We start from the raw sequence: 5778 nt of genomic DNA on the forward strand, positions 1-5778 counted from the left end.
TAGCTAGTGTCACGCATGGCAACTGACATAAACTGTACAAGCCTTTCTGAACCGTCCTCATATATACGGTGTAGATCATAAAAGCCAAGTCATGATAATTAAATAACAAAACTCATTCTTGCCTTCTGCAGGACACATTTATCCAGACTTACCTCCGGAAGATACTGCATACTTAAATGTCTCTATGCTGTTCAACAGAGAAATCTGTACATAATGATAATGCCTGTAGATCTCAAACAGCAGGAAATGAGCAACCAGGAAGACCAGCTAGCATGCGCCCAAGGTCTGAAGCAGCAGGCTTTCCCTGAAGCAGCAGGCACATTGTATCAAGTATGAAACTCAAGTACTGCAGTACATCAAATATCTTATTACGGGGGTGAATGATAAAAGAGACCTCCAGTTACATGGTATGTAAGATCACATACGACATAAAGATTACAGGAGATAATAGCAAAACAGGACACCACTAAGTGATGGAATAACGTGCAAATTAGACTACGGTTCCAGGAATTGTTCAGTCAATGGATGATAATCGCATGAATAAGAAGATAACCAACACCACGATTACAAAAAACATCGTTAGTGACAGTGGCACCAGATGGCAGGAGGTGGTGGAGTGCAAGAGGGCAATGCGTGAAGCAATCAGCAAAGCAGGCGACAGACAGACCGAGGGGATTAACACCAGCCCGTGAAGTAGTAGACAGTTTGGGCTGCAGGATGAGCCAGGCTGAAGCACCTGCTATTAAGAAAAGTTTGCAATCAATGGAATATTTCAAAGATTCAAAAGTTTAATGAAGTGCATATATATTACGAAAGACTATATATCTTTGACAGTGCCAAGATAGCCGACGGGAGCTAATTTACCTTTCCGTTTATTTGTAGCTGGGAATCTAGATCACACTATAAATTCCTTCCAACGGATATGCGCGATCTTTGGCCAACTTTCTCCCTCAGGTGCTCGACAGCTCTCCTTCAATACCTCACAACCCCATACACATATGTGCCGGAGGGAGGATGGCAGGTCTGGTAAAGATGATATGTTGGGGCAGCTATAGATGTCGAGACTCCTCAGACTGGAGAAGCACTTCAGATTTGTTGGCAGGGAAGTCATTTGACAACCACAAAATCTTAGGGTCTTTACTGATGCGAAATTTGTGCATTCTTCCAATGAAACAAATGGGTCCTTGCATCCTTCAAGAGAGAGAAATGCTGGAACTGAGAAACCTTCAGACGAGAGCATGTTGTTGAATATCACAGAACTGCTAACAGTGAGCGAGTACTGAACTCGAAGATGTGAGATGCACTCAGGGGTGAGCTTCGGAACATCAATCAAATGTACATTGTGAAGTTGCAGGTAAGACAATCCTTCAAGTGTACATAAATCTGGCAAGTTATACAGTACCAATGATTTAACAGAGTTGAGACTACCAACAGACAAGCACGCGGTGCTTCTGCATTTGTATATGCTAATTTCATTTATGTGTGGCCAGTCAGTAGAGAGGAAGTCAGCTGCAAGCACACAACCGCGTATACTGAGCTTCTCAAGGGATAATGGCAAACATTTGGCTCCACTTGCCAACTCTAAAGAAGGGCAGGAAGTCAAGTGAACATGTGAAAGAGAGGTAGCAGCTCGTAAGCCCCCTAATGACCTGAGAGACCAGCAATATACAATGAACAAACGGCCAAGATTTGTCAAATGTTGGAGAACCTCTTCCGAAGGAAGTGTAGTTAAAGTCATGATCTCATTTAAGTCCAAAGTTTCCAGTGAAGCCAGGCCATCAAGGCATACAGCTAAAGCTCCATTTGTAATACTGCAAGAGAAGAGATAAAGATTACGAAGTCCTGATGGTGAAACCAGTGGCAGCACAATGCTCCTTCCATACATGAGGCACATCCTCTGCTCGTGACAATATATCCATGCCTTGATGATATCCTCTTTTGCAAATATTTCATCTTTCTCTCCTTTTAGAGCACTCTGAAGGTTTTGAACATTTGACACATCAGCATGCATAAATATCATCAGCTGGTTCATAAATGAATGTTCCCGTGAGAGTACACTCTTGATATCTGATCCTGCATCCACCTCCCAGATTAAACCAAGCTGTGATGCCAAGTGGTCTGTCCTCATGATCTCTCTCTGGTCATTATTTTCTGGCACATCGTTGGAAGTAAATATAAGCAGTGGGCAATTGTTCAGACATAAATATGTAAGCCCTAGTGGAAGACAAGGTAATGTCTTCAGGTTTGGCACATTGTGGAGGCCAAGCGAAGAGCAATTCCCAAATAGCCCAGTATTGGATGGTAGGCTTTCTAATGCGCTACAGTTAGAAAACCTTAAAGATACCAAATTCTCAAAATAAGAACCGTTAAGTAACCAGCTTGGATATTGTGAAGACTTGTAACCGTCAATTGTAAGGCTCCGAAGTTGACGCGGTGGCATCAGGCCTTCTAGAATCTCCAAATGCAAACTATCCTCTGCATTGGTGTTATTCTGGCAACACCATTCAAGTCGCAAGCTGCCAAGATGACTTTTCTGATGCAGCTTCGATTCTAAGGCTTGATCTTTCCCAGTGACATTCTCAAGATTTGTGACACTTAAACTGCCACGGATCTCGTTCAGATCCCTCAGCTGTTGCAATTCATATCCCATTTTCTTTTGCAAAGAAAATTTCTTAACTTGTTGAAGCGAAGTTAGCTTGCCAATGTTAGGAATTTGAGGCGCTGCTTTTCTGTTTGAATCATATGTTCCATAATCATACCAGTCAAGATGTCGTAACTTCCTTAAGTTGCAGAGTTTCCCAGGCAAACTCTCAACTTTATCATTTACCAGAAGTAACTGCAAGTGGTAAAGAGTACACAATGATCTTGGCAATTCAGAAATCAGTGTTCTGATGATGTTCAAATACCGAAGGTGCTTCAACTCACCAACAGATTCTGGCAACTTACTACTGCTATAAGATGACAAATGTAGTACACGCAACTTCTTCAAATTCTGTAGTATCTGATTAAAAAGGTCACTTACATCATCCATTAGGGGGTCTATGCAGATAATAGTGCGCAAATGATGTAGGTTGCAGATACTTTGCTTGTGTTGCGTCATACTATGAACACGAACCGATAGATGTCGAACAGTGGACGGTATTTCTGTCACCTTATCATTTTCCAATCTGTAGTAGTCCTCTTTGGAGAGTGATTCTGCCAGATCATGAAGGAGATCATGCATAACATATCTCGGAGTGTCAAAAGTGTATTTCTTGTAAACTGGTTGAAAGAACGAAACAGAGATCATCTCCTTGAAGCAATCCCTCCCAATATCTTCCACTCTATTGTTTTGGTTGCACGAATCAATGAGGCCCTCTGCCATCCAAAGATGAACCAACTAATCAATTAAATACTTGTGGCCTTTTGGAAACAAGCTCCAGTATAGGAAGCACCTCTGCAGACGTGGATCTAACTTCTCATAACTCCACAACAAAGCACTCATCGGATCACTTAAGTCGTCAATCTTTATATTCAGAGCATCCTTCCATGCAGATATATCTGTTTCCCCTTTCAACTGGGAACCCACAGCTTTTGCCGCCAAAGGAGATTGTCCAAGCCTTTTAGCAATCTTTTCTGCAAAATTTTCGAGACTTTCACGTAGCTGTGGATTTCTGATTTCTGGTCCAGCGAATGCATGATGCTTGAGGAGTGCCAAGAAGTGAGCATCTTCCATGTTTTCCAGAGGACACACTTCACAGCAGAGAGCAGCTGGAAATCTATCCTGTCGAGAAGTTACCAAAACTTTGCTTCCCTTATGCTGGGAAACTAGAGGAGCCAACAGTTGGTCCCAGTCCTTCTCGCTGCCAGGTTCAAACCAAACATCATCCAACACAAGCAGGAATTTCCCTGATTCTTTTAGTATGTCAATCAACTTGCCCTGCAGAGTATCAAGGTTATCGATGCGTGGACATTTCCCATTTGAGGCAGACTCGATGATCTCCCGTGTATGACGGTGGACATCAAGTTTGCGTGAGATGCTTACCCACATTCTGACATTAAAACATTCTTTTACCCTCTCATCATTATAGACAAGTTGTGCCAAGGTGGACTTTCCCATCCCTCCAGCCCCAACAATGGCCAAAACGGAGTACATAGCTGTACTAGACTCAGTAGTAGCAGTCGTTTTGGTAAGAAGACGTATTATATGATCGCGATCATTATCACGGCCAATCACTTTGAAAGGTGGTACTGATGTGGTCACAGGAACATGAGTTGATGGTATAGCAGGGCTCTCTGCATTATAACCAGCAGGTAAGCAGAGGAGTTGATGGAAGTCCTTGGCTTTCACTAGGGTAGTCTTCAGTTCCTTAAGATGGCGAATTAACTTTCTGTTCTCTGAACTCAGATTGGACAGCCTGCTCGATGCAACACGCATAGGCTTCATAAAGGTGTTGCTGATGGAGGAGGCATTGGCCTGCAAGGAATCCTTCCCCTTTGCTTGGCGCTTGAGGACGTTGTAATCACTCTCATCCAGCAAGTCTTCGGCCAGGTAAAGTGCTTCTTTGAGTTCCCGAAGCCATTTGTCCAGCTTGGGCCTGTGGTTTTCCTTGTCTGCTGCTTCACTCAACAGCTTGAGCTGGGGCAAGATAGTGGTCTCCAGTTCATGGAGCTCACGTGCCATGTCCACTCCAAGGTATGTTGAGGCACTAGCAAGGAGCTTCTTCAAGGCCGGTGATGCGGCCAATTTTAAGCTAACACTTAAGGCAGCGCTAGCTAATGCCACTTCCATCAGGTTGCAGCGTTTCTTTTTTGGGTGTATATGTCTAGGGAGGAGCGTTTTGTTGGTTTTGTGGAAAGAAAAATTATGGGAAACAAGTAGAATAACTCTAAAGGAAGACTTCTCCTCGTGTAAGGTGAGGGTCACTAGGCTGGAGAGAGTAGAGGTGTTTCTAGTGTGAACGGAGATGAACAAGTAGACAATCTATGAAACAATTCTCCCTCTTTTTTCCTTTTTTGGGGTGTGGAATGGCCCGAATAAAGTGACAGATGGATGAAAAACCTGTTGGAGTAGGAAATCACAGGATAAATTAGTCAACTGCATGGAACAGAGATGAGAAGAAAGAAACCTATTGGCATGTCTGTAGACAATGGCAAAAACCAAGGATAATATTTTGAGAGTGAGTAATGACCTGAATAAATGATAGACGAGCAATCAAAGTGCTTCTGGATCGCAGGTAGAAACAACCCGTGAATAAGCAATAGATGAACACCTGTTGGAGTGAGAAATCATGAGATCAATTAGCCAGTTGCAATAAGGAAGATAATAAACATAACACTACAGCCAGATTCGTAGAGGAAAACAGACGAGAATAGTGGTGAGCTTACACAGATGAAGAAGTGAGAAGCAGCGTTGTAGGAGATGGCGCAGCGATGAGGCAAGGCTGAAGTAAAGGCAGATCGTAGGAGCTAACAATGTTGTGTTGCAAGAGAATGAGAGACAGACATCCCCAAACAGCAGGTCAACAAGGCTATAGCAGATCTGATCCACCCACTTGCCCATTTTTTTAAGTTTAGCTGATCTGGACTTGCTAATAAACTAACCAGTAAGCAACACGGATACAGCTCACTGATTGATAATTGAAGTATAAAGTAGCAGAGGACAACACCGTGTGACTAAATAGAAACAACCAGTTGGTAACAAAATCTTTTTCTTTCTGTCCATCACCATCCTTTTGTAGATGTTCCACCCGCAGGGAAATCATGAAAATAAAGGGGTTTTATTCAAATGGCATCGAT

General features: G+C 42.9%; 1 pseudogene; it reads right to left on the reverse strand.

The window, feature by feature from the left end:
* Positions 1-333: 333 nt before the first annotated feature.
* Positions 334-5513, reverse strand: LOC125524503 (annotated as a pseudogene).
* Positions 5514-5778: the final 265 nt, after the last annotated feature.

Source organism: Triticum urartu, chromosome 7, assembly GCF_003073215.2.
Source record: "Triticum urartu cultivar G1812 chromosome 7, Tu2.1, whole genome shotgun sequence".
Lineage (NCBI taxonomy): Eukaryota > Viridiplantae > Streptophyta > Magnoliopsida > Poales > Poaceae > Triticum > Triticum urartu.